Here is a 26,552-nt window from a genome sequence, read left to right as displayed (position 1 = left end):
AGGGAGAAGGTCAGGGTGGACGCGGCAGTGGAACATCGTCACCAAAAGACCACTGTTTGATTCCGCTTTCCCAGCACAGGGTAAAGATAGAGCTCGCTGTGTAAACACGTCCATGCTTTCCAAGTGTGGAGGTGTATCTTCAAAACAGGATCAACCCTCAGCCTCGCCCCAGTTATTATCACTGTTACCACGGCAGCGTAACGCAGTCTTTCCAAACCCTTAGCTGGGACGCGCGTTATTTCGTCAAAACGGATCACTGACTCAAGTCTCTATAGTGTCTTTGACGTAGGTATTATGAAAACAAACGTGAGTTTTGTTGAAAATGATAGGCCTTCGATATTGAAGAAAAGACACGCTAAGTTCACTGGAGAGAAAAGTGCCTTTAACAAAAACATGTTAGTGACGATGCAAAGTGATTTTTAATGTTGACAAAAAAAAAAGCACAATACGTGCTTGCAATGAAGAACATGGTTAACAAAAACTAACGAGATAAAACTCAAATTGAAAACACACGTTTGGTTTATTGGAACTAAATTCCTTCCACTTTGATTGACAGGCAATCTATTCAGGCAAGGCTCCACACCTTTGATGGCATGATTGGATGAGTACGGTCTGGTGTCGTTTCGGGGGACTGGTTTTCGTTATATTAAGATGCAATACATTTACAAGAAAATGAACGAAAACACATTACATAAACACTAAAAGAATATTAATTTTCATAGGAAATGTTGACTTCCCTGTTATTTGGAAATAATTAGAATCTGTCCTGCTTCTGACAGCATTTAAGTGATTCCAAGTGCGAGTGTCAGCGTGAGCCAGCAGTGATCTACTTGACTCCACAAGTAAACACATGTCCAAATGCTGCGTTTAGGTGTCGAGAGATTGCATGCAGATGACTGTTAAGTTTGCTAAACGAATGCCAGGTTGCTTTCGGCGATTTTTCTTCTAGGTTAAATATGTTGAGGTTTTTTCTTTTGTTTTTTTTTTTTACATTACCGCTCTGCAGGGTCCAGAAAAATTATCTTAAATTGCTGTCATGTTTGACTTTCAGATCAGCTTCTGTGCTGAGGTGGAGATATATGATTTTGGAAGATTTTGGGAGTAAGTCATATATAGGGATGGGAATGAAAACCTAAGAACTGGAATTGGATTGCTAAGCAATATTGAGAATGAAATCAAAATCACTAAATTCTTATCAATTCCCATCCCTAGTCATATATGTGGGAGTCATTAACAAGTATCAATTATTAAACTTTCCATGATGCTTGCTTCACGAGGTGGCCTCTGCATTCCGCATCATAGAATACTTGTGGATTGGCAGGTTACCAAACTTGTGGGTAACTTTTCTTTCAAAAACAAAACAAATGGTACACTAACCTGAGAATGCGGATTTGTAATGTTAACAGTAGGGGTGAAGCGAAAATGTATTTGAATTAAAAAAAAAAAAACTGTTTTGACTGAAAATATATGTGTGCATACCAGTTTAAAATGTACTGTCCTTGAACCATATCGCACCCCATAAATCAAGATACATATCAAACAGTATTTTTTTTTTGTAGAGATGTACACCCCTATTAAACAGGCAAGACTTGTCATATAATTCAGGTCTACACCAACTTGAGTCTTTCAGAAGTTATTTTTTTTCTAGAATAGAATTTTGTCACTGACACAGGAACAATGAAATGATGCTTTAGTCAAGTACCAGGTGCAAAAATTGGTGACTTAAGTCTGGCTGGAGCCAAGTTATGTGACTCAAGTCCCTCCATCTCTGATTTTGAAGAAAGCGAGAGGAAAAAACTACAGCCACTGTCATCTTCAGACCTCAGTTGTGTGCAGGAAAGGGAGGCCACACATTACAGATTATACGTTGTCTTATACATGTTGGGACAGCACCACTGATACGACAGCAGCATTTCCCTCTGGGAGGTCCTGACCTGAGGCTAAGCGCGCTCTTTTTCCTGTATAGGGGAGAGCGGCTGTGACATGTTCAACGAAAATAGAGAAGAATCTATTTCAGGTGAGTCAAGGTCTTAACTATTTTGTTGTAATATAAAGAATAGGACATTTTCTGCATTATAGGGTACATGCTTCATATCTGGTTCATTTCAAATCAACACAGCCCTGTATGATTCTGTTTCGGATTCTTTAAGTCGACACCTTCAATGTCATTTGGACAGTACACCAGCTTCATGGGAAAATAGTGTTCCTGCTGTGACTAGTCAAAGGCCATGTAAATGCGTGCAATAACCAGAATTTGCTCTTATTCTGTTTTTTAAAACCCTTAATAAGACCTATGGGATTCTCCTTTTCTATCCCGAATATTGGGTCATGTAAACGTGATCGGGTTACCAACCTGGAACGGGGCATTGGTCTTTGTAGTACAGGAAGTACTGTATGCGTGAAGTACTGTATTTCGCCGTAGAGAGCCAAACATAAATACATTGATTTCTCAACAACACTTTCACGATTTCTGTCTCTACGGCGAAAATGACACAGTGTGTATATAGACACACATTTAGCCTGTATAGGTCCGTACATCAAGTGTGCAACGCTGGAAATACACGAGCAAATGTTAACAATCATGGCGAAATTCAGAGACATAGCACAGCAGCACACTTTTGGGGCGTGGAGGAAAGCGACTGCTTTATTCCTGTGGTGAGTGATATGAATATGTGTTTTAGTGACGGTAGAAAGTAACCCCATCCGTGCGTCACCGTTTCAATCGGGATATTCAAATGCGGCAGTAACTGTCCGCTCACGCATGTTAACGGGTTTTCCCTAATGTTCCAGAAATCCGAATTTTGACCTTAACCCGAATATTGACTGCATGTAAACACGGTCACTGTTTAGTTTGAAGTGGAATTATTCGATTCGGTTCGGATGAGTGGGATTACGCAGGTTCAACGATTCTATAACATCTTTGACATTTACAAAAAAGTACAGTTCTAGGCTCATTGAAGACTCTAAACTCTCTTTGATTATTGAAAAACAGTGCATTCAAATCCTTAAAAGTAAATGAATATTTTCAAGCTTGGTCATTGAAGACTCTAAATTGGCTTTGAAGGTTACTGCATGCTAGATTCCATTGACAACGCTTCGAGAACCGTGTTTGATTTTAATCAAACGATGTAAGTTAATGTTAATTGAAGACTAGAACTTTCTTTTGATTTTTTTAACACAAACGCATGCGTTCGGATTACTGAAGACTAAACCGTCGTTGTTGATTACAAAAACATGTACGCTAGGTTCATTCAAGAGTTATTTATTGAAATTACCTTTGATGTTGGCGAAAACACTTTTTGAACCCTCTAAATTGCTTGTTGACGTGAATGAATAAGTGTTTAAAAGCCTACTTTAAAGTGACTCACTCTGAGTCAAGCGGGCAACAAGGTCATCTTATTGAAAGTTGAAGGCTCGGAGAGGGGAAAAAAACATGTAAGTGAATACAAATTTGAATATTAATGTGATGAGCTGCAACCAGAGCACATTAATCAACAGTGGTGTCAACTGGTCGAAATGGTCGGGTTCCCATCCTCTGGAAGGACACGTGGCATTATTTTCAAATCGGTCACACATCATTTGTCAGTGAGCGCATCATTTGCAAACAATAATCCAGTGACAGAGATGAGTTGGCTGGAGTAGCTTACAGAAGGGTGGGGGTTTGGGGTCTTACCCCAACCCTGACCTCCACTGCATGTGTATTCTCATCTGGGGCGAATGTGCGTAGCCATTGTAACACTTAAGAAGGCCCTTTCGAAGGCTTCCAGATCGAACATTTGAGGAGTCAGATTGACAGCTTTTTGGTACGTGATTGTTTTTCTTGCGCATCTGTCTTTCCCTCTCGCCGACCTCGAATGCGGCGAGGAAATGGCGTACACATTGCGTGAGACCTCGTCATTCTCCGGTGTCTGTGACAGCACTCATCAGCGCGCCATTAATTAGGGCCTAAATAACAAAGCACAAACAATAAACATTGGGCCGCGAAAGCCACAGTCGCGGTGAAGCACTTGAGGAGCTCGCCAAAGAAAGTAAATAGAATAATTCTTTCAAGATTGAACAGGCCGGGGGAGGGAAATATAGTGGATAGCAGTGCACGGATGTCATTAATTGGAGTGTCTAATGAGGTCGTATTTCACATGGCTGCACATGTGCAACTTGGCACATTGTGTCATTCCTAAAATAACCTGTTTTGGAGAGCTGGTCCATGCCGGACTTTTTGCCCATTGGAACGGATTTCTACGTGTTTATGGAGAAGTGTGTTTTAACCGTCCTTCCTGCAAGTGTGTGTGTGTATGTGGTTGAATGGGGAGCAAGTGAGTGCGTGCAGCAGGGGGAGGGCTGAGGGGACAGCTGTAAGGCAATCACTTCATAAGTGAAATACCACTCCCTGTACAATAGCCAACCGCAAACCAGAGCTGTGGCGCAAATGTTTTTCCAACCTGGCATGGATCTGTCCCTACACACTGAGATTTATAAAGAATACGTACATACACAATATGTACAGTATATCTATATTTTTAAAAATGCACTTTTCACTTCCTTCAAAAATGGTTTCGACAGGCACGCTCCAATGCATTTCAAACATTTCAAAACTCTCACTTCCTTTATTAGGGTGGGTTCTGACCTTAGGATCTCGTTTTACCAAAGAGAGTCAGGGAGTGTTTGTAGAGCTTGGCACCGCCAAATAATAATCGAAAGTACAATGATTAACAAGTATCATCACATCATACAAGTCGGAATTGCCACCACAATCTTTCTGAGAAAAATGTGCATCAAAACCCACTCAACAACTGCCGCCATGCATGCCAAGATGTTAGTATATAGACAGGGTGCACATAAGCTGCGCGAGACGTACTGACAATATTCATGTGCGCGCCAGATTCGATTGTGTCACTGGGCATCTGCGTTCTGAGCATACTGCAGCTCAGTCAGCGTGACTGCGGTCAGGCCAGCATCAAGTCAAAGTCAAGTTAATTGCTTCTGAGGGCCAACGGTCATCTCGGTGTTGCTGCGACACAGCTTCCACGAGCCGTCAAAATATGTGAAAGCGCTCCGTGGTAGAAAAAAAATGATTGGGCACCGGACCATTGCCTTGAAAGAACTGAACTAAATCAGCTAGCTGATAACAGGGTCCCATACTGCAAATCAGGGTTGGGCAATTAATTTTTCGAAGGGGCCATGCTAGAAACTGAAACAGCTGTCAAGTGCCACACCAACATGCTAACTTAGTGTATTTTTACAAAACAGTCAATTGTATTGTTTTAAACTAAACTAAAATTGTAAACTGCCACTTGTAAATCATTGGTATATGTTGATATAATTAGGAAGTAAAATAAAAATTGATGAGAAAAAAAGTAAAATCAGTCACTTCAAAATGACATGTCTACACACATAAAATAAAATCCGTATTCAGTCAACATTAACAAAAATACATCTACTGTGTCCATATATATGTTGATATATTTTAATTCCGCCAAATGCATTTGTTCTGCATAGACTGATGGTCTCAAAGCTATTTTGCGTCTGCCTCAGGAGTAACAATTCAATAGTCTGTCTACCTGAATGTGTAAAATGCCCTTATTGAGGGGATTGAGGGGAAGAAATTCATTCCGGAGGCCTGCTGGGAAAAACCAAGATGGCCATGCTTTGTTGGCGGCCAAGGTGGCCATCCGGGTGTCACGACAGGTTAGCACTAATAATGCCGGACGTGGCGGGACAAGCGGTCGTGGGAGGAGGGGGAAGGGACCTCGTGATTCAAACGCACCATGACCAGCCACTGACAGATTAACATTCCGCATGCTTAACCCTTACAAACTGCTCAGGTCAAATTTGACCTGTTTTAACAATTGCAGCAATAAATGTCATCCATGTTTTCATTTGAAATTTCAAGAATTCTTCTAAAGTGGCCCAAAACACACAAAATGTTATTCTTGTATACAGGTGCTACGAATTTTGTTTGTTCGGTTATTCAGTGTGGTCCCAAAAAAAAACCAGAGTACCGGAACCAAGCTCTGCCTCCCGCAGCACGTGATGACGACAAAAACCCTCATCCTTCATTACTACGTTAAATTGTTTTCTTTTTAATTTAAAATTGCTTACCTTAACCAGAATCCTGCGTCGAATTGTAGCGTGGGTTAATGCGTCTTTTAGGGCAGTAAATCCTTGTTGTGGGAACCAAAAATTTGTTCCCGTTGCTACCGTTCTCCTACTTCTTCTCCTAAATGGAAGACAAAGAACATCCACCTAAAGTACAAGGATTTACAGCATCGTTATTTATTCTTCATTTTGCATTTTAACGGTTAAATGTATCATGTCTAACAAGTGCTTAGAAGGTGTAAACCCCACCCTCCCAAAAACAAGTCAATCTCATGGAATTTTACCTATCACGGAGGATCGTGGCACGTGTCACCCGCGAAAAGTGAGGGAACACTGTACTTTATATCGTTCTGCTACTGTAAATCTAAACACGGCAAAATTAATTACACATATTTTACATTTAACCCATATCGCCCGCTAAAAATTCTGACACACAAACCAGTACATATCGAGTTCGGCTGCCTCAACGCCATTGCAAAACAAATACTGTACCTCAAACTTGATTTTTATTTTAAATGGTAGTATGTAAGTTTAGCTGGATTTAATACGCCCTTAATCTGACATAACTTTAAATCCCCCTCATGAAAACATATTTTCCTTTTCAAAACTCTATTTATTTAGTTTAGGGTTTTTTTTATTAAGTAGCGACCCAAATGAAATTGCTTCTCATTCGGCTTCACTCTCAAACTCATCGTCGCCGTCATTCCCTTCAAATTTCTCCACTCTGACCAGCTGTGCTTACCTGTCAACTCTTTTGTAGTTTTTTCATTTTTTGTTTTTCCAAAGCGTCCATCGTCATTCCTCGGCTTCCATGAAGCAGTACTACCCAATTATTATTATTTTTTCTTCCACGGGGCCTGCATTTCTTTTTGAGTCGTCTTCTCTCCAAACATTCGTGAGCCTGCTTCTTTCTGGCGCTAAAATAACATAGCTCTTCTTCGTTGGTGTTCTCGGCTCATTCAGCTCATGTACCATACAGTATATTACAGTACTGTATTTTATCTGTATGTGTGCACCACACTGCCCTAAGAGGCTAACGCGTGAACAGCCGCACACACGCACACACTCGTGTAGTCCAAAGCCAATGAAGGTTCGTGTTCAAAAATGAGCTGACAAAGGGAAACTCACGTTAATGCGAGAATAATGCATTATATTTTTACACCCGTATTTTAATGTCATTTTATGTTCTTGTATGTAAAACTATTCTCTATAAAATATATGTTTTGATCATTTTGTTGGGTGTGTGAAACTGATTCATTGGATTAAAATGACTTCCTATGGAAATTTGGTATGTGTGGTTTTAGACAGGCTTTCTGGAATGGATTGATCATGAAATGATTCATGAATCTGTAGGTGGTTTTTTTTTAGTGTAAAACAAAAATACACTTGACCTTTTCTTTGAAACATTAATTGTACACCCAACAAAAATATAAACGCAACAATTTTGATTTTGCTCCCATTTTTTTATGAGATGAACTCAAAGGTCTAAAACTTTTTCCACATACACAGCATCACCATTTCTCTCAAATATTGTTCACAAACCAGTCTAAATCTGTGACAGTGAGCACTTCTACTTTGCCGACATAATCCATCCCACCTCACAGGTGTGTCATGTCAAGATGCTGATTAGACACCATAATTAGTTCACAGGTGTGCCTTAGACTGTCCGCAATAAAAGGCAACTCTGACAGGTGCAGTTATGTTTTAATGGGGGATCGGGGGGGTCTGGGGACTCAGAAAACCACATGCCACACACGCTGTCTGCCATTTGCCCTGAACAGTGTAAACTGGGATTTATCCATGAAGAGAACACCTCTCCAACGTGCCAGACGCCATCAAATGTGAGCATTTGCGTACTCAGGTCGGTTACAACGACGAACTGGAGTCAGGTCGAGACCCCAATGAGGAAGACGAGCTTCCCTCAGACAGTTTCTGACAGTTTGTGCAGAAATTCTTTGGTTTTGCAAACCAATTGTTTCAGCAGCTGTCCGAGCGGCTGGTCTCAGACGATCTTGGAGGTGAACATTCTGGATGTGGAGGTCCTGGGCCGGTGTGGTTAGACGTGGTCTGTGGTTGTAAGGCTGGTTGGATGTACTGCCAAATTCTCTGAAACGCCTTTGGAGACGGCTTATGGTAGAGAAATTAACATTGAATACACGAGCAATAGCTCTGGTTGAGATTCCCGCTATCAGCATGCCAATCAGATGCTCCCTCAAATCTTGCGACATCTGTGGTATCGTGTTGTGTGATAAAACTACGCCTTTCAGAGTGGCCTTTTATTGTGGGCAGTCTAAGGCACACCTGTGCACGAAACATGGTGTCTAATCAGCATTTTGATATGGCGCACCTGTGAGGTGGGATGGATTATCTTGGCAAAGACAAAGTGCTCACTATCACAGATTTAGACTTGTTTGGGAACAATATTTGAAAGAATTGGTGATATTGTGTATGTGGAAGCAGTTTTAAACCTTTGAATTCCTCTCAAAAAAAATGGGAGCAAAAACAAAAGTGTTGCATTTATATTTTTGTTGAGTGTATTCATTATCTACTGGCTAAGAATACATTTTGGAATAATTTGATACAGAAATTGAAATTGACCTGCAAAAAACTGTCATAGATGAACAGTTTTTAAGGGTTAATTTATGACTTTGAAGAACCAAGTGCTGGAAAACTCCTGGATGGCACTGCATGACCTTTTAGCCCCGCAGCTCTTGGCAATGTGAACCTGACAGAACGGCGGCATCGGAATGTCCCAGTTGGAATTCCTCAGGGTGGCCGTTTGACCTGACTGGTCACTTGATGTCAGCACAGTCAGTGATGAACAAGTGGACCATGGACACCATTGACCAATTATCTTACAAGTGTTGCACAACCTTTTTTTTTTTTTTTTTTTGGATCCTCATGTTACTATCATGCCATTTTGGGAGTAGTGGCTCACACGTATGATGCACAGCTCTGAGGGTGGGGGTTCGAATCCATACTCTCCTCATGCTTGTGTTGAAAAACCCCTAACTTGAAACCTTTACCCTGGCAACAACCTAGAGTTTGAAAGACTAACTTAGACTTAAACTTAAACGCTTGTTTGAAAATCGAATGCAAGCTTGTAACCCGAATTTGAAACCCCATCCTTAATTTGAAATTTACTTCCAGGACAATAAACCTTCGAAATAATTGGGGTTTAATTTTATGACTGTTAAGTCAATTGACCTCATTGAAGTTGTGTGAATGCAATGTGAACACACTCCCCTCTAATGCTCGATTTCCGAACATTTCCTTGGACAATGTAAGTGAGTGACCTTTGAAAATCTTTCTCGCTCACGTTACAGCTCATTTGCCTCGGTGCTGAAACCCAATCAGAACATATTAGGAATTGCTGGTCACGCTGGAGGGCCTGGCAGCGTTCACACACACGCCAGAACGACGGAACTTGACACAGAGTCAGTGGCAAAAAAGTCATGGAAATATGCAAAGCGAATTCTGCGCCGCTTTGATGACTCAGATGCAAACGTAACAAACTCCATGTGTTCAAATACAAAGCGACGATTAATATTGACCGCTATAAGTCGTGAGCGTGCCACAAATGTATGCCTCACATCCCTGCGCTCTCATCTTTCAAAGTCAAAAAGGCCCAAAATAAAAGCACTTTACGCAAGTGGTTTTCTCTGAAGTGATCCAAATAGATTAGCGGGCTGGATTAAAGCAGTTGTCTCAATAATAAAGTACACTTTAAAAAAAAAAAAAGAAAAAAAAAATACTTGCTTTTCGTTTGCAAATGATTCAAATGTGTTCAACTAACACATATCATTTGTTACTTCTTGAGGAAAACATGGGAAAATTACAGCGGCTTACCACATTTCAATCATGTGCAACCGATGTACATTCAAATAAAGTAAATACAAAGGATCTTTTTTTTTTCAGTGTAGATACCACACAGAACTTTCAGTTATTTTGGTGCAAAATTTGGATTAAGGCAGAAGCAGACGAGTTGACAAGGAGACTCAAATCACGAGTGGAATATCTGAAATGGAGAAATTATTTATTTGAGTAAGCATTTCTTTTGTTGTCTTTGTTTTAGGTGCAAAGCAAAAACATGAAGCTTGTTTGCTATTTTTAGGCTATGTGTGTACACAGCATCCTAGGTCACTGTACACTCTAAAAACTGTCCAAAATAATCCAATACGGGTCAAAAAGGGACTGACCTAACTTTTGGGCGTTGTCATTTAACCCAAAAAGTTGTCTCAAAATGAATCGCTCACAAAACAACCCAATTCTTTGGATTGTTTTTACAAAACCCCCAATGACCCCAAAATGGCCAACCCCTGACATGGCTAAAAACGGATGGATTTTGCTGCTTAACTTTTCCACTATTCCACAAACGCAATATTAATCAGAATGCCGTGTTTTAACTAGTGGGGCTGCATAGAACATATTCTTGAAAAAATATATCTTTGGGTTGACTTCCACTTTAACTTTTTTATACTTTTTGATTAAAAAAAAAAAATTGTAATATATTCCAATATTATACAATTTACTTGTAATCTGCCAAGGGCCATGTTTTTAACTAGGGGGCCAGTTACAAACTTGGAACAGACCGCAAAAGACCCCTTGGCCAGACTTTGGACACCTGTGACCTAAATAGTACGGCTTTCCTCTCCTACTTCTACTCATGATTTGCCCCTAATGCAAAAATGAACGGTTAACTTCCACACACACCACCATTGTCCAGTCGCCTGTCATTTTCCGAGCAGCATCCATAAGCTTTCTTTTGCCACTAACCCCTTATTAATGTGTCACATTAGAAAAGACGTCCAACTTCATTTGATATTCTATCAGTTTACGACGACTGCGAACATCTGCGCGGGCCTTAACCAAGGAAGCAGCTGGCCTGAGTTGTGCATGGACTGCGCCGCAATGACCACATGAGGCTCTCCTATAGCTCGTCTGGCGCAGGCGCTCACCAGCAGGCCCGCCGCTGCGATCCAACAAGGTCTTCATGTGGATTGTGAACCACGGTGGGTTGAAGCGCTACTTTTTTCCAATGCAGGTGCACCTGTTTGTTCCAGTAAATGAACTATGACTACGCTGAAAAAAAATAGTGTGTTGAATCCACTCAATTGAAGTGGTTGCACAAAACAAAATCCTCTGGAATAAATTCAACAAACATTTTTGTTCAGTGTAGTGAGGAAACACAGTACAGCACTTTGTCTTTTCCAAAGAAATGGTGGAAATTGAGGCCGATTTTTTTTTTTTTTTTTTTTTCCCTCCGCCACGTTGGTGTTTGCTCGATATCGGATCGCGGATTCCGTCATAATTAGAAAATATCTCCTTCGGATCTTCCGCACCAGCGGCATCGGAAAGTCACGTCAAAACAAAGAGCGTTAATAATTGTTGTAATAACACAGTCACTTTGAAAAAATGTACGAGTGATCACTTTCGCCGTGTATTTTGTCTCCGAGCAGCCGCATTAGCATAGCCAGCCCTTTCCAGGGCCAAACCATCACATAACTTACATACAGCATGTGACCGAATGTTAGCCAGCTGCCACGGCAACCCCGAACAAAAACCACGTCCCCGCCGGCGGAGGGGTGGGGGTGGGGCTGCAAATTAGGGCCGATAATGCCTCACGCCACCCACAAACGGCTGCAGGGGGAGCGATGGGAAAGGCGAGAAGAGCGGGACCGATGCGGGGGTCCGTTTTCCTTTCCAGGCCAGGGTTGGAGGAACCTGTGAAAGAGAAGAAAGGAGCCTCTCATGGCCCATTGTGCATGAGAGCAGCAACCTCCAGACCTGTCTCCCTCCTGACTCATTACCCAGGATGGCCGGCAGGAATGTGGCTGTTTGTTTGGGAACCTCCGCCGCCTCCAAATTGACACTTCACACATGTCAAAAGTCCACTTGAAGGTGAAACATGGCCTCGTTCTGACAGGCATGAGAAGCATGAAGCGACATTGGGGACGCTCAGTGGGAATGTAAACAAGCAGCACCTTGACTTAAAAGCCGAGCCCTGGGTTGAAACTCTAATTTGAAATCGGATCTTGGAACCCTAACGCTAATTTGAAAACCTAAACCGAATTTGAAACTCGAAGCCACAATTTGAAACCTAACTTTGACTTTAAAGGGAAAGTCCACCAAAAATGTTCATAACAATAATATATTCTATGCAGCCCCACCAGTCTAAACACGGCATTCTGATTGATATTGTGTTTGTGGAATATGAGTTAAGTAGTCAACTCCACCCAATTTTAACCATCGCAGAGGCGGCCATTTAGTCACTTGCTGTCGACTGACAATCGAACAACTCGAAGCCAAAACCCTAACTCGAACGCTTGATTTGAAACAACCTTGTCTCAAAGCCCTAATTTGAAACCCTATCTTTCAAACCCTAACACAGTCTTGAAACCCCAATCTGAAAGTCTAACCCTGTCTTAAAACCCCAATTTGAAACCATAACTCGAAGCCAAAACCCTAACTTGAAATCTTTATTTGAAACCCTAATCCTGTTGTAAAACCCTAATTTGAAACCTCGACTTTGTCTTCGAACCCTAACTTGAACTCTGAACCCTTGTTTGAAACTCCAGTTTAAAACCCTAATGCTTGTTTCACACCCAGTGAAACCCCTAGTTGAAACCCTACCCTTGGCTTCAAATCCTAAATTCAAACCACAGCACAGGTTTGAAACCTTACTTTGAAATCTTTCCCTTGGCTTGGAACCCTTCTTTCAAACCTTTGCGCGGACTTGAAACCCTACCTCCAAGCCCTAATATGAACCCCCAACTCATGTTTCAAACCCTAAGCTAGTGAACTATCATAAAGTGATAAAACCAGTTCATATATCGAAATAAAAATTATTTGCCACGAGTTTGTTTGGCGGTTGTTTTCATTGGCACCGGCGCATCATATGAAAGTCATTGCGGTTTAAAAGAAAAGTTGAATAGTGCATTAATGTTCGGATCACCTTACCAGGCATCGGGATATGTTCTATCAATTAGTGGGCTTGGGCAGTAAGCACAGGAAAGATGAATATGTTGCTAAATCTGAAAATCATGGTTTCTACATATGGACCGCTATATCGTCCTTCCAAAGAAAACGTCTACCCTTACATTTCTATGTGTTTTTGAGCCCAATCGCAATAAAACGAAATCCACAAATACATACGTGAAGGCATCGGAGCTCACTGCTAAGCACTATTAAGTCTGTCAGTTCCATTTTTAACTCCCTGACAGTTGGCTGGCCTGCAACCTGCACTTCAATCTCTCATCGCTTGGCCCCTTCGGACCTCCTGGTGTAAGAACTGACGAGGCCACGCGCCGCTCGCGTCACGCCGCCGCCGACACCCGCTCGGCCCTTTGCCGACTTTTTCCGACTGCAGTCAGAGCAGCTGTCAGACGGCGGCGGTCGGCGGGGGCGTGGTGGACAAGAACACTCCGTCGACCCCAAAGTCCGACCGCTGGACGCATCTGTGGTCGCCGAGATCCGCGGCGGTGCGGATTAGCTGGACTTCCTGGGTGTGCATCAGGAGTCCGTCCCGCACCCACCCCCGAGACGACGTCTGGGATGATTTTACATGAATCCTTCTGGGTTTTTGTCTTTGAAACATTGACTAAGCGACTTTGCAGCTAAACAAACTGATTTATGACTCACACTAATTCCATTGTTGGGTCACATCCCTTCTTTCCGCCTTCCCAAAATATACTACTCGAAGATCCCAAACAGATCTACGAGTCTCCCTGAAGAATAAATTAGCAGCTGGAGGCAGGCTGGGGTTGATGGATGTCTATCGCCATGGCAACCGCTCTCATGTCTCTCATCTCGAGCGCTGTTCTGTGGCGGTGTTGAAAATGTGTTGGGTATTACAAGGGTGTGGTTAAGGTATAAATCTTGCAGACTGGACGCAAATTGTACGTGCTGAACAAGCCGCGAGAAGAAGTGGGATGCCTAAACTAAACCCAGTGAGAAGACATTCGTGTCTTTCTACTTGCTTTTGTTTTGCCATGTGATGGTTTCTGCCAAACGTTCGAGAGGAGTCCCAGTAAGGAAAGAGCCCATTTCATGCTTGTGACAATTCAGATAAAAATAAAAAAAAAATGAGTCACATTGTGTTTCAAGGCAGGGTTAGGTTCTATACTGTAAACATTTTCCACAATAATTCATTAGAATACAGTTAGGGTTTCGAATGACGTTTTCAAGACTGGTTAGGGTTTTAAATGAGGAGTTCAAGCCTGTGGGGTTTGAAATTAGGATTTACAGACAAGGGTAGGGTTTGAAAGTTATGGCTTCACTGTAGGGTTGGGCTTTCGAACTAGGATTTCATGCCTGCTTTGAATTTCAAACTAGGGCTTGCAGCCAAAGTTAGGGTTTTGAATTAGGGCTTTAAGTCAGAGTTAGGGTTCCTAATTAGGATTTCGAGTCAGATTTTGGTTTGATGTTGTGGTTTCAAATGATGGTTTCAAACTAGGGTTAGGGTTTCTAAATGAGTGTTGGGGTTTCAAATGATTGTTTTGAACCATTGACCAACCTGTACGGCCGCACATAACTCACACGCCAGAAACCGTCAATGCATTCCATGGGATGCTTCCGATATACAGTGCCAACTTAATCTCGATCCATTAAAAGCCAAATCGGTATCACTGAAGGCCTTCATAACTGTGGCGGGGCGTTTATAGAACCAGCCGAGCCAGGAAGGGGGACCGTGTTGGCCTTAAACAAAGACATGTGTTACGAAAGGGACGTCAGCCCCCCTTGCGTCTTTGCACTGTGTAACTAAATCTCCCCACGGAGGGGAGCAGGGCCGGTGGGGGGGGGGGACGACGTAGGGGGTCGGCCGTTCGGAAGGAAGGGTTAATCAAATGTTGATCAAAGGGAGCTCGGAACTGCTCCGGAGCGTCAGTGCGACCCTCTTGCATCCGACAACCTTTACGAGTGATTGAGGTCGGTGTTGGGGGGGGCGGTGAGGACACGAGCGTCTTTGGGCGTGCGGTCGATGGGGCGCCGGGAGTAAGGCCTACTGGATTAGAACCCGAAGCAGCCTGTAACTAGTCCCAAACCGCATGGAGCTGCCATCCACAGTACGTGTAGCCTGTCACGCACTTGAACACAGACAGAAATGAACAATCTGGGTTCTCTTCATATCGACACATTCACATGACAAAATAGGCCACAATTTCCAATGTGATGTCATCATATCACACCAGCCGGTGCATCTCGCTATTAGGGTTTCAAGGCTGTGTTTGGGCTTTCAAGTCTGATTCTTATTAGTTTCTAATTAGGGTCTCAAGGCATGGTAGGGGTTCAAATTAGGGTTTCAACCATGAGTTAGGCTTGAAATGAGGGTTTTAGGACTGGGTTAGGATTTCTAACAAGGATTAGGGTTTCAAACAATGGTTTGGTGTTTCAAATTTGGGGTAGGGTTTCAAATTAAGCCCTCTAAAAACAGTCGGGTCAAAATCAGGCCGATTATGGGCTACAACCACTATGAGTCCCCAATCGGTCCCCATAATTGGGTTATTTTTGACCCAGCTGTTTTCAATTTGACTCAGTTTTGTTTACTTTTGTTGGTGTACAAAACAATCCATTTTTGGGTTGTTTTATGGGGGGGCGGGGGGGAAATGGTGGTTAAATTAACGCTAGTAGCAATCAGTTTTTAAACCAACGGTTTTTAAAGTGTGGTTTCAAACATGGGTTATGGTTTCATATTTAGGCTTTCAAGGCTCATTTCTAGGGTCTCAAGTGTGGTGTCAAGGTATCAAGTACAAATGTAAGTTTAAAAAGTGGGTATCAAACCTGGGTTAGAGTTTTATGTAAAGGTTAAGGTTTTGAGCCTGGGTTACCGTTTCAAACAAGGTCAGCTTTTCAAATTAGGGCTTCACTGAGTGCTAGAGTTTGGAATTAGGTTTTCAAGCTTTGGTTAGTGTTTCAAAGAGTTGTTCAGTCTTCAAATTTAGATTTGAAGGGGTTAGGGCTTCAAGTTAAGTATTCAAATTAGGGTTTTGAGCCAGGTGTAGGGATTCATGTTTCACTCTTAAAACAATTGGGTAAAAAAACCCAACCCAATTTGGATCAAAAAGGGACCGACAGGCCAAGCCCATTTTGGGGTTGTTTTGTACAAAATGACCCAAAACGTTGGGTCAAATTGACCCAAGTAGTGGATGGGTCCCTTTTTGACCCGAAAAGACCATTCATGCAAAATGAGGTGTCGACCCGTCCTCAATTGTCAGTAAAAAAAAAAAAAGAGTCTTTTTAGCACAATAGTTAAGTTTGGGTTGTCTCTGATTAAATTGAATCATGTTAAAATGTTACTTAAAATATTTTCTGCATGGTAAACAAAGGTTTTACAACGGAACAGATTCCCCCAAATATATTCATTCATTTCAATGGGAAACAAATTGGAGGTGATCCAAGGTGATGTGCATGTTCCACTTTGAAGGAAACGCCAAATTTCATCTTGTATGTCCTTGGCAGAGGGCTGAGTTCTAACGACTGCTATTCAGGTTCTGAAATGTTTGCCCTAAGCCTGCCCTCAAATATGAGGGTGAGGGGTAAAGAAGTAAGAAAAGGACCTTAACGGCTCTTGTTGGTTTCCTCGTGGTGGAGTCTGCTTTTAGAACCCCGACCTTTCTCGCTTCTTGCAAACAAAACACGGGGCGAAAAATAGCCTCAAGGAGAAGCCCGAGCGGCTCACGTGTGGGCTCTGCGCAACAACGAAACACCACTTCCTGTCTCTCACCTGCACACACACTTTTGCATTAGGCCGGTAGCACACAGGGGGGAAACTTTCAGTGGAAATACGTCAGTTCCTGGTGTCGGGCCCGTCCTTCGTCCTCAGACTGCTGATGTTGTCCTCGCTGGGGATTTGAGGCCCGAGGGCGTCGACCGCGCAAAAATTAACCTCACTCATATTTTACAAGCACTACTTAGTGGGCCAGGCCAACATAAACAGGTGTGCACGCCAACTTCCCCAGGCTATGGCTTGTCTGCTTATACGCCAAATATAAATATCTATAGCTTCTGTAAAGAATCTATTTACAACAGATAAAGAATAGGAGAGAAAGTGGGTTGGTCCCAGAGTGGGAAAATGATGGTTTTACAGCAACACCGTGGACAGTCATATGTATATAGTAGTCAGCTTTAGAATAGTTTGGGGATTTTTCATTATAGTTTTTTTTTTTTTTTTTATCTTATTGGTTTTCATTTTTGGGGAAAATGCTTTGTTTTGTTGTAGTTTTTGTTAGTTTTAGTATTGGTTTTAGTATTGTAATATATGGAGTATTTGTCCAGTGCAACATTTAAAAAATTAAAAAGGTCACCAAGTATTGTGTAATTAAATAAACTACAGTTCCTAAATGACTGTTTAATCTTCCTTCTTCTGTATGCATGTCCAGCAATAAAAGAAATAAATTTGAAATGAACACCGGAAGCTCACGTACGATATTATTTGACAAAGATGTGTGAATGAAAGGCCTTTTCGCTATAATTATAGCTAGTTTTAGTTAGTTTAAATAAAAGTAAGAGGTGATTTCAGTTAGATGTCTTTTTTTTTTCAAATGAATTTTCATTTATTTCATTAAGGAAAATATTTTTTCAATTTTAGCTCCTCAGTTTTTTTAAAACTATAATAACCCCTAAGAGCAGTAAAATCAAAGAATAAGAAAAGATACGTACAACGTCACCATCAACAGATGAGATATTTCGACGGGCAAAATTCAAATGAAAAAATCCTATCTGACAGAGGTGTCAAATTCAGGTCTAGAAGGTAAACCCTGGCACAGTTTGCCTTGAGCCACAAGTGCTCGTTTACCTGCCGGTTGAGTAGAAGCACCTTTGGCTAAAGACAAACTGCGCCAGGGTTTACCTTCTGGACTTGGATTTGATACCTCTGTCAGGTTGGAGGTTTTGCATTCTGGCCTTCGATTTTCAGAAATGCAACTTAAAAGTAGCAGCAACAGTCAGCAGCAATGTACGTGATAGCTGTTGAATTGATCAGCTCATCAGCAAGGTTTGCAAAAGCCTGATAACGATCCTAATGATTTGAATCAGGCACGTTGCCTTAGGGATACATATGAAACAGGCTGACTAGGGGCTCTAGAGGGCACCCCTGATCTAAACCAATCTAGAGGGCAAAAATAAATGTGAGCAACAACAAGTCAGGAATATCAATGAATAGTTTAGATATAACCAGTTGTGTATACAAAGGAAACTAAATAGATACTATAAATGCATATCGTCACTGTCCTGTGAAAAACCCTTATGCCAATTTTTTTTTCAATTTTCTTGTTTTTACGTTAATGGTGTTTCTGCGTTACAGACATGGCATTAAAATGAAGATTTCATTTTTTCCAAAATTGGACATAAGTGTTTTTCACAGGACAATGACGATATGTGAATGTGAACAAAAAAGCAGCCGCAATGGTCAGCAATATTGTATGTGACATTGTAGGTCGACAGTAGTTTTTTATTTCATAGTCGTTAGTACATTATATATACAATACAGTCGCAGATGTTTCCATGAAAAAGTCAGGTAGCATTCAGAGCACTGGACCCCGAGGGGGGTTCTCGACGATGCCCCCGCTCGTCCTTGTGGTCTATGATGTCACACGTGGCCCTGGATGCCTTTGAGTGGCCATGTGTTCCTCACCACTAATATCAAACAGATGATGTGAACCCTGCAAACGATGCAGCCGTCAAAACAACGTTAAAGGAACGCGCAAAACACCGCTCATAGTCTTAATTGCGCCAGGCTGCGTGTCACATTCCTCCTTTTGTTGACAATTAGGACAAAGCCTTCATAAATCCCGTTTTTCCACGTGATGTTTTGAAGCCGTGGTTCATTTTATGATTTCCTATCACCTCCACATCCTGAAATAGCACTTAAAAGGTTTGACCCAGAATAATCAATCATCCACCGGTCTATTAAAAAGGAGTTTCCTGGACCTGAAGACACAGACAAGGCTGTAATTGAAGAGCGGCTTCTGGAAGACTTCCTCACAAGGGATCTGGCTAATCTCAGGCGTCAGCTCACACGACCTCTGACTTGTTTGATTTCCATCACTTCATGTAGGTCATTTATTAGTCAAAGACGTGTAAAAAAAAAAGGCAATATTTTCAAGATTACTGACCTCGACAACGCCGAGGTTATGATTTAGTAAGATCTTCGTCCTGTATGTGGGCATACGGTACGTGATTTACTAAGATTGGGATGTTTTGCTAGTATCCCGAATAGCGGGTACTAAATTCACTCAGTCTCGTGTAATGCGCGTGCTTTTATTGAAACACTGTCATACACTGCTGAAACACTCACACACTGCTGAAATATCGTCATACGCGCTATTGAAAACTCATATAACAACTGAAATGCTTTTGCTCCCGAGAATGTTTGATGACAGCGTTTCACTAGTGTGAATGAAAGCATTTCAAAGTCAGTAGTCGGTGTGAGAGCATTCCAGTGATCTTTTGTAAGTTTACATTCTGTGTGAGCGAAAAAAAAAATAGCAGTAGTACACGTGAGAGTAGTTTGCATTAATGTGTTTCAGTACTGTGTGTAAGAGTGCTTCAGCAGTGGGTGTGAGAGGATTTCAGTCTAGCCTATAAAAGAGTTTTAGTAGTGTGAATGAGAGCGTTTTAATTATATGTGAGAGTTGCCACGTGAGCAAAAAATGTCAATAGTGTGCCTGTCAGTGTTTCAGCAGTGGGTCTGAGAGTATTCTTGTAGTTACAATGAGAGCACTTCATTAGTGAATGTGAGCAAAACAAATATCAGTTGTGTGTATGAGAGCATTTTAGTAAACCGCGTGAGAGCTTTTCAGTAGTTTGTGTGAGAATGTTTCCATAGTGGCTGCGAAAGTCTGGCAGTAGTGTGTGTGAGAACACTTCAATGTGTGAGTGAGACCGTTTCAGCAGTTGATTGGAGCAAAGCAAATGTCAGTACTGTGAGTGGGAGCTTTTCAGTAGTGTGTGTTTGGGTGTGAAAGCATTTCAGTGTTGTGTGAGAATGTTTCATTAATTAGCATGGGAGCCTTTCAGTAGTGCATGTGAGAACATTTAAGTCGTGGGTGTAAAGGCCTTTCAGAAAGCCTTTTTGTGAGAGTGTTTCAGTAGTGTGTGAGATCATCTTTAATTATGTCGCTAATTATTGTTAGCACATGTCTGCAGACACGCATGTATGATTCTTGATAGGTTGACGACTTGGGGAAAAAAAAAAAAAAAAAAAAATGAAGCCCAGCAATCTACCCACACTACCTGCGCGATCAACCGGTAGATCGCAATCATTGCCACGAGCGCTGAAAAACGGGAGCCAGATGAGGATTTTGCCTTCCAAACCAACTTGGGTCGCGTAGCACTGAATTGTACCGCTTGAATGAAATGCGGCTGGCGTATACGTCAGCGACTATATGAGCCATTTAACTGCAGAGTGAAGGATCCCGGTCGGATTTATTGCCTGATCCCTTACGAGCGAGCGGGCCCGACGGTGATTGTCTTACGCCTGTTTTCTGCATATGATGACTTCAAGCCTCTTGGACTCTGGTGGCTCTTTTCGACTCGGCTTCGCTGCCGTGTTGTGACGTGACTCGTCAGTGAACTGTGTGACATGCGGGGATCATGTGACGGTCGTGGATTTGCATAAAGTCGCCGCTTGGCCTCATGTCAGCGGTCACGTCGCCGCGTCCTTCCAACTCTCACTCTTGGACTTAGCATGAGCCAACACTACCCTATCTATTTCTCTCTTGCGCTTTGTGGCACTCGTATGACTCCTTCAGTAATTCGGATACCTCAAATTATTTTTAAAAAAATGAGAGCGGATTTTTTTTTCCGGCCTCCGGTAATCGTTAATTTAGCATGTGCGCACGAGGCATGTCAAGGAAGCTGCAAACATACTCATAGTGGGACCTGACGCTAACACAAAGGCTGACTTCAAAATGAAAGCTTACCAAAATAATACATTACAATAGCCTTTGTAGGCCTTTATTTTGAAGTGGACGCGTGTCGGCTATATTGACTTAAACCTCTCGACATTTTGGCTTACATTATCACAGTTTTAATGCCATTATATAGTTGCTGCTAACGCCAACCCGAAATAATATTCAATCGATTTAGGACGCCAAGAAACAGCAAGTTACTTATTCTGTGTCATAGTCTGTCTTTTGGGTTTGATTTTTGACTTTAGTTTCATGTTTTTCCATGTGTTCCTTTGTCTGTCTCTCGTTAGGTTATTGAGTCCACCTGTGCTTGTCATCTCGGTCACTGGTGTTAGCCAATTAGCTCCCTCCTACCCTCTGTCCAGGTGTTCCTCGTTGTATCGTCAACTCTTCTGTATTTAGTTCCCCGCTTTCTCTCAGTTCTGGTTGGTTTGTTGTCATTTGTCCATGGTCGTTAATCTGTTGTCAAAGTCAACTCAAGTCCCGTCCTATTGTTTGTTTAGTCTCTTTTTGATCCTTGCTGTTTTGGAATTATTACAGTTCATTGTTGGCGTTTTTGTTTTCTTTTAAATACTTTGGAATGCACTTGATTTTTGCCTCCTCCTTTTGGGTCCCCCGCCACATATTTTGTGACAATTCTGTATGTTGGAACACCCCTTCTCACAAGCACAACAAACAAAGCCCAATTATTGTTTATTCAGCTAAGAGAAATGTTGCTTATAAACCAATTTAGTTGTGCGCACCACTGAGAGTAAACTCGCACACCTCTTAAGTCTGGAAATCCTAGCTTTGAAGCATGGTAGAGAAAAGTTTTCGATCAGTGTCCATTTTAGTGTTAATGATGTTGGCTACATCCTGACAGAAAGCACACTGCTTCTCATGCCGACACACAGCCTAAATGTAAGTAAAAAAAAAACGGAGCCCATTTGAAAGCTAAATTACTGAACATTTTAGTTTTCATCGTTGCATGTGGGCGAAGCGTGGCAACGACACTTGATGACTTGCCATGAAACCAAACGTGAATAACCCATCCACACGGCAGTCATGTGTAATAGAGGTCCCAAAATGTGAGGACACAAATGGATTTTTTTTTTCTTCCTTTTTTACACCATCCATGGCACAGTATGGCAGATCTTATGCAGTTCCGGTCCCAAGGCATTCAGACACACTAACAAAACCCATCTTACTTCTGCTCTACTGGCTGTCCACAATGCTGTTCACATGCAGCAGTAGGATGAAGTGCCGCGGCACCGTGCTATAAGAAAATATTTCTACAGGCATTTTGTGTCAATTCAACAAGATAAATACAAGAAGGGTGTCGACCAAAGAAGGCAAATGACCTCACCTCATATGTGTTTTTACGTCTTATATGCATTGCCGTAATAGCTGCACTACATTTAACTTTGGCAGATTAACAAGGTTAGTTTTGCGACGCCAAAACTACACAACTTCTGTTTAATCGCAGACATACAACATTTGAAATAATAGTACCTGGAATTTTGCTCTGAAGTGGTGTCCCCTCAACATACTGTAACTAAAACATTTTTAGCCGTTTCGAGGAAGAGGGCAAAAAAGTGAGCTACATGACTCTGCAGAAATGACATCCTCATGCTAATTGCTCTCGTCACTTCAAAATTTCAATGATTTCAACTGTAATGTGGTGTTTCACTCAGAACAAAACATCCCTGCTGTTTGTATTCTCAGAAAAAGACATACTGTTGTGCCAAGTTCTTTTCCTTTTTAATTATGTAGCTAAGTTTGTTCTTGACCAGGTAGCATAGTAGCTAACACGGGAAGCATGTACGCTACTCTTGAGCAAAAAGTCTCAACGTTAGCATTAATTTTGCAAATTTAGTATTTAAATAAAAATAAACATTTTTTTTTTCAACAATATATGTTTTTCAGGTGCCAGAGTGTATGTCACGGTTGTGCCAAACAGAAAATATATGACAGCTTATTACCTGTTTCAATTGAAAACACAAATACTTTTCGACTAAATGGTCCATTTTTCAAAAATGTTGGTGCAAGATTGTCTTCCATTTATTGTACTAAATGTGAGGGTAGCTGACACCATTTAGTGACCAGTGGTCGGTACCGCCGCATTAATGGTACCCTTACATTGTAGATTCTGTATTTGTGTGTCACGTTTTTGTTTGTCATAGTTGCTTGTTGATGCAATACTAGTGTAGCTCATACTACCAGATACAAATTCCTTGTGTGTTTTTACATACTTGGCCAATAAAGATGATTCCGATTCTGAAAATTGGGCGCACGACTGCTCATAAATTTGCTCACTTATAAGGTACCACTGTAATGGCTAATAATTGCTATCTACTGCATCATTATTGTCACAGACCACCCAGCTGATTGAGGAATCTTCACAACCTCATTTCATTGTACTTTTGCTTTTCAGTCAACATAGGAGAGACGCACAAATGAACCCAGCAAGGTTTTTTTTGCAGGTTGGTACAATGGAAGAATCCATTCAAGACTATGCCTTGGTGGAGTTCTGAGCTCCCTGAGTGAGTCTCAATAGTCTTTTCGAACAGTATTTTAGCATTAGCATGCCTCGCACACGGTTGATTCTGCAGCTGAATCCGCTCTCTTTGCCAATTCCTCTCAATTAGCTCCTTCTCCCGCTCATAACGAGAGCCTCTTTCACACTTTTCCGGCCTACACATGCACGTCCTTGTTTCCGTCGAGCCATCCCGTCCATCTCAACAAGAACTGTTTGTCTGTCCTGTGTGTCTGAAAACAAAAGCGACACTGAGCTGCTTTCTTCTTCGTTTTTAAAGCTCATTTGCATGACACTCTTCAACACTCTCCAACTCCGCTCAGCTCTGCCAATGGAGCAAGTGCATGCGATAGTGTGATTTGGCGCCCTTCAGATATCCTTTATGGATCATTAGAAATATGTTCTGTTAGAATGTAATCTTATTTATTATTATTATATTTGGATGGGACTAAATCCACAATGCTAAACAAGACAAGAGCAGTCCGATGAGCTCAAAGTTGCACCAAGGCCAACATAAGTATTTTCCAAATGAAAAATTTGGGGGGGTTCAGTTATCATAAAGAATAATCAACCTTTGTTATCACTTAGTTCTCAATGGGTTCCACACAATTATAGTTCCAAGGCGAAACACAGCAAAAAAAATAAATATTTTTTGGGGTTGAACAAAACAGCTAAAAATGAAAATACTTGAACATGTGTTATATAAATCCACAGCTTCTTCACTCCGCGAGAGCCTTGCATCATTATGTCACCTCAAAACTGTAAGTCTAGATGTTTTTAGACAATATTAAGTGAATAGATTAGATGCATTTGAGTAGGACTGTTTTGTTAAAAATCAATCTTCTCATGAGCGATTTAGATCTTACTTGGCAGGTAGAACTTTTTATGTTAGCCTTATTTGATCTGAGTCCTACTGCCTCACTGTCATATAGTGTTCCACAGGGTTCAATTCTGGGGCCCCTGCTGTTTTCATTTTATTTGCTAACCCAGGGTTCCAATTTAAGAAAGCATGGTATTTTCTTTCACTGTTATGTGGATGACAGTCAAATCCACGTGCCGCTAAGGAAAATGGACACTTTCTTCTTTAGGTTACTTTTGTCCTGCCTGTAAGAAATCAAAGCCTGGATGAGATTTTGTGATGTTTGATGTTTTTATTTTATTTATTTTTTTAAAGTCCACTAAAAATAAGGTTGAACTGAGTTGGGCGCGCCAGCCACAAAGGTAAATTTGCTCTTCTGATTACACTACTTAGTAGCCAATATTTCAGTACCTTTATTTCCCTCATAAAAATAAAATACTTACTAATCTTACTAAGTTTTCTCAGTCACCAAAGCAAATAATCATGCAAAGTGAAGCAATGAGGTAAAGCGCTGCGGTGTCCCAAACCGCCCAAAACACACGTCCCCAATTAGTGTGGCTAAAAGGAAAAAAAAAAAAAAAGATCCAACTTGATGAATAATGAAATATTCTGGGGAATTTCTAATGCAGGGGGTGCTGGTGCACACTGAAATGGTCATGAAATGGAATTTGGCCGCTGCTCCCATGTCAAATGTGTGGTGGAAGCTCCTGAGAGAGGTCATGGACTCGTGTTGCATACACGCCACAATGAAGACACACGACCGCAGCGCATTACCAGCATGTCCAAGTCAGCACACGGCTTGATTTATTTATCATTCATTTTTAATGATTTATACCTCCAAACAAAACTGCCAGCTGCTGTATTAAGCCTTATTGGAATGCCGAATAACAGACGTTGACATGACGTTTGGCTCAAGGCGCACACACGCACACACGCACGCACACGCACACACACGTATACACACACAGTGATGACCAGATTTTAATGTGTGCGCTTTTCCTCGAAGGGGAGAGGATTTATGGAAATAATAGGCTTGGTTATGTGCGGGGCCACTCGACAGAGCAGGAACATTCTTGTAGTAACATGCTTTTAGCCGTAAAATGAAAAATGCGGATTCCTGACTTTGGGTTCAAGGACATGTTGTCCTGTTTTGTTTTGCTGCAAAAATGTTTCACTTTATTGAAAAACAGTATCTCTGTCACAGTTCACTGTACAGTGAAATACATGTATCACTGAATTAAATATATTAAAAAAACACGTTTGAGTAAAAAAAAAAAAAAATATATATATATATATATATATATATATATATAAATATATATTGGTTATGAAATGATGAAAAGCAGGTATTAGCATTGATTTCTTCACCCATAATGATTTATTTCAAAATAAGGCTGAATTTATGAAGTACTTTAAATTAATCTTCATTGAAAACATATCTCCAAATGTCCTGAGTTGTTTGTATTACCCCCCAAAAAAATGCATGCATTTTGGATTAAACCTAATAGAAAATGTGGGTGCTTTGGTTTCTTTTCACCCAAAACACAGATTTTCATTTATTTAGAATCAGACTCTTGTTTATTTTCACTGTCCTTTGAAAAATGAGTGTGTCCAGATTTTGTGTTTTTTGTTTTGATCCAAAACACAAAGTTATCTCCTTTTGATGATAATAATAATAATAATAATAATAATAACATCATGAACGTATTTTGATTGAAAACAAACATGCAGAAGCTTTTGGAAATACATGGCTGTCAAATGTAAAGCACGCATGTCCACATTTTCCTCTCACCCAAAACACACACAAACACATGCATGCACGCAAAGACATGAACACACAAGAAGAAAATCTTCTTAATTTTTACGATAGTAACAAAACACTGGGATGCTTTTCTTTGGCAGTCAAATGAACCTTCAATGTTTCCTTTTCATTTTGTCGATCGATCACAAAAGTTTTATTATGCTCTGTTCACTAACTGAGAATTTTTATTTATTTATTATCATTTTTTTTTAGTTCCAGTCGATTGTTCTGCGTATAACCCCACATAAAAATATATAGAGAGTGATCATTGTTTAGGGAGTTTTAAAAAAAATAAATTTTATTGGTAGTAGACAGTAGCGTTGCACGCTGATATCGTCATGAATGAATGTCATTGATTTGTGGTTTGTTTGA

General features: G+C 41.1%; 1 protein-coding gene across 2 annotated transcripts in view; it reads right to left on the bottom strand.

Annotated features, from left to right (window-relative positions):
* slc6a13 (solute carrier family 6 member 13) overlaps positions 1-7,042 on the bottom strand; it is a 121,860-nt gene extending 114,818 nt beyond the window's left edge. Inside the window, exons 1-2 of one of the 2 annotated variants that reach the window (XM_086028116.1) lie at positions 6,839-7,042; positions 6,100-6,217 (exon numbers count right to left, since the gene is read on the bottom strand). The gene's annotated coding sequence lies outside the window, so the exon portion shown is untranslated. The remainder of the gene's footprint in view (positions 1-6,099; positions 6,218-6,838) is intronic. The other variant, XM_086028117.1, reaches the window with a different exon arrangement.
* Positions 7,043-26,552: the final 19,510 nt, after the last annotated feature.

The sequence above is a fragment of the Filicampus tigris genome, chromosome 4 (genome assembly GCF_054856515.1).
Source record: "Filicampus tigris isolate MCC_2025a chromosome 4, RoL_Ftig_1.0, whole genome shotgun sequence".
Taxonomy (NCBI): Eukaryota; Metazoa; Chordata; class Actinopteri; order Syngnathiformes; family Syngnathidae; genus Filicampus; species Filicampus tigris.
Note: the sequence above shows the minus strand (reverse complement) of the source record. Positions and strands in the feature narration are given on the sequence as shown.